At 42.3% G+C, this 3,637-nt stretch overlaps 1 pseudogene; it reads right to left on the bottom strand.

The window, feature by feature from the left end:
* Positions 1-726: 726 nt before the first annotated feature.
* Positions 727-845, bottom strand: LOC118604922 (annotated as a pseudogene).
* Between the last annotated feature and the right edge of the window lie 2,792 nt (positions 846-3,637).

Raw genomic sequence — 3,637 nt, 5'->3', positions numbered from 1 at the left:
GAACACTTTGTTCTAAGCACTGTAGCTCCTCTCAAAGTAATACATTTTTGTGAAAACAGCCCACGAGAAAAAAGGCCACCTGCAAATGCTATTGATTTGTCTGTAAACTTGGGGACTCATTAAAATCTTTTTCTGTAGCCCTTCCCTTTTTTATATCAATGTGCCCAGTTTATGATACATGCACAATCAATTATTTGTCTATTGACCTCATCTTCCTAGGAAGCAGAACAATGGTTTTTCAGCTCCGGCGGCTGCTCCTTGAGAATCATGTTGGATTCTGTGGATTTGGCATCAGGCCCAACATCTGTAGAGATAAGCACTCCCTAGGTGATTCTGAAGTACAACCATGGTTACAAACCATTGAAACAGACTAGAGCACGCAGATCAGAGTTCAGGGAACAGAACGCAGCTCCTCTGAGTCATTCTGCAGGAGCAGGTATAGGGACTGTTTTTGCTTAGAGCCAGGGGGAAATTGGCAGTCCTGTTGGCCTTGAGAAGCTCTCAGGGATTTAGCTCGGTGGAGGGCTCCTCCTCCCAAGTCCCATTTGAACTAATAGAGACTCCACCTTATCCTGAAATTGTCCTGAAACTAAAGGTCCGAGAATACAAGGTGAATTCATTCATTCATTCATTCATTCATTCATGGCGAGGCAACCCTTGGTTGACCTCACAGATTGCAAGAACCTTGTCAGCTTACAGTCCTTTATTTTTTATATTATTTTTTATTGCCTACAGCACTGGGTCTTCCTAGGTGGTCTCCCATCCAAATACTAACCAGGCCCGACCCTGCTTAGCTTCCAAGATCAGACGAAATTGTACTTATTCAGGGTAGCATGGCTGTAGACCAAGGTGAACTTAGAAAAGCCCTTTCTCCACTCTGTCGTTTGGAAGCCACTGAACCAGCCTAGTGTGTTGCTCGCATTTTATTCCCAGCCCTGGTCCCAGATGATAAATGTGATCAAATAAACTGAGATGCCCGTCCTTGGAAATTTACATCATCATTAGCATATCAAAGTCTGGGAAAGTCCTGTGGTTACCAAAACACACACACACACACACACACACACACACACACACACACACACACAAACCCTTTAGAAACTTTAAGTTAAACATTTGCATAGGAAGAGACTTTTTGCTCCCATACCTACAACTGAGCAGTTTTTCCCTGACATCATTTTGGGAAAGACTGGCCAAGTCACTTTTTGATTTGGTAATTTTCTTAGGGTTAATTTCTGACAGCTGAACCCCCTTTTAAAAATCCTCTTTGAAGTTGGACTGAATTAACAAATGGAAGCCTTGGCAGAGCAGTTTACTAATTCATAACTACATCCCTCTGCTTTCTTTGTGTTGCTAAGTACTATAATCTTTGACCCGAGAGGAAGAATACTGCTAACAAGTAAATATTTAAAAGGCCCCATGAAGTATAATGTTCATGAGTTTGTGCCTGGGGAGCCTGTCCACTGGATGAAAGAAATGACTCACTTTTCATCTCCTAAATAGGCTGCTGTTTTACAGTAGGTTGAAAGGAAGTACTTTAAGTGCTAAGGGTCAGATTTCTTTTTATTTTTAGATTTAGTTAGCCATTGGCTTCACTGATTCGAAGGTGGCGTGGAAAGTCGTAATTCCCAAGTGTGTCAGTGCTCTGGACGAGTGAGTGAGCGGTACTGTGAATGAATGAACTCTTGCTACCAAAGATGACTTGGAACAGTGCGAGGAAACGGAAACATGACTCACTGATGTACTTGAAGAGGATCAAGGGGCCTCGCTCAGTTCAGAGCCAGCCCTGACGTGTGATAGAGCAGGCGGAGCCCGGAAGGGACCCCGGAGATGAGGGTTCTAGTCCCCAGGGCGCCACCGACCCCCCTAGGTGACAGCGGTCTCATCACTAAACTTCTCTGCCTTTCTCTGCGTAATGGGAGGTGTGAATTATTTCTTGCTAGGATAACTTCCAGATTGAAGATTAGATGAGTCTTTGAATTCTGCTGATTTTTCTGGTTTCCGTGGAAGTGGGCGTGTGTTTTAATGGCCTTCAGATGGGATTCATCAAGGCTCCAAGAAAATTTTAAAATTTGAAGGGAATCGCTATGACAGAGTTTGACTAGGGGAGTCCATAACAGAAAATGAGGAAACAAGTAAAATTTGTAAGCCTGTGGGGAACTGATTTCATGTGGCTAAGGCAGTTGGCATCTGTGGTGCTGCTGGAGAAAGGTTCATGATTGTCTGCAGGCCAAAGTCTTGCTCTATCTGGATTTCTTTTCGAAAGCTATAAAATAGCTCCTAGATTCCATGCTTGACATACTCTACTATGTTCTTAGAAAATATTTAGATCATCCTACTGAAATATACTAACAGACATTTTTCCTTAAGAATACCAACTTACATACATACCTGCTACCTTCCAATTTTTAGTGTTTGTAGTCAGTCTTGTGTAAGAATAATCTGTGTTCTGTTATCTTCATTCAGCGGTCTTTTTTCATGCAGGCTAGATTGACAGGTACCTTAAAATATCGATGCCGTGCCTATTAGAAACTGCTTGTGTATTCTTTGAAAGTGATAATCTGGCTTATTTACTTTAATGTTTTGGGGAGCAGGGAGTAACGAGGATCATGACTAATTCTCTTTAGTGTTATGGCTATGGGACTACATTATCACAAAGTAATTATGCAGAAAATCTCCAAAAACATTTTCAAATGGTCACTTTCAAAGTTAAATCATATTTGAAAGTTTCTGTAATTTTATCCTTTTATCCCCCCTGTGGCTTATGCCACAGTGTAACATTTACTACCGGTGTTTTTTTTTTTTCCCCTTGAAAAACTGGTAGCAGAAGTCTCTTACCTATTCCTTTTTCTAATTATATTTTGCAAATTCTTAGGTTCAAAAAGATATGTCTGACAATGATTACATATCGAGAGCCTCCTACAGTGTTATGGGCTTGACCCACTAGGTGGCGGTATTGCTATTCTTGTTTTGTGTGTGTGCGTTTTTTATTTCTGTGGGGAACTGGGTTCAGAAGCTTGACCAGGATCAAAGTGTCAATAAATATGTGTTGAAATCAAGACTGCAATCCAGCTCTGCCTGATTCAAATTTTGTGCTTTTCTCTATGTTTTACCAGCATGTTTTTTTGGGCGGAGTGGGGAGAGGAAAGTGATAAAGCCTTATTTTTACATTATCAAATAAGTTTTTACCTAACACCCGCAGTATTAAACTTTTCCTTCTCAAGGAATTTGGCCATCATTGGTGGGCAGGAGAAGGGATACTGTGGGGTGGCTAGATAGATATTACTTACCTAAGTAAGGCAAAATAAGGAATCCTATGTGACCAGCTTCATGGTGTCGCGAGAGTTCTCAGGATGGAGGGAATAAGTAAACATGTGGAAAGTCAGGAATGATGCTTCAGGGCAGGGGTTCTGAGATGAGGCCAGAAGGGCAGGTTGGACTCTATTGTGGGGGCTGAGAAGCCTGAGTTTGATTAGCAATGGTGGCTGGTGAGCCGGTGGACAGGATCAGGGCTGTGGTTGGAGGGCGATGTGGCAAGGTGTTTAGGCCAGGTGAGGTGCAGAGATGGGTCAGTCTGAGTCTGGGTGCTGTTAGCACTTTCTATAGAAGGAAAAGGGAGAAACGGGGAGGGATGTTT

The sequence above is a fragment of the Rousettus aegyptiacus genome, unplaced genomic scaffold, assembly GCF_014176215.1.
Source record: "Rousettus aegyptiacus isolate mRouAeg1 unplaced genomic scaffold, mRouAeg1.p scaffold_m13_p_1, whole genome shotgun sequence".
NCBI lineage: Eukaryota > Metazoa > Chordata > Mammalia > Chiroptera > Pteropodidae > Rousettus > Rousettus aegyptiacus.
This window is presented reverse-complemented; position numbering and strand designations above follow the sequence as displayed.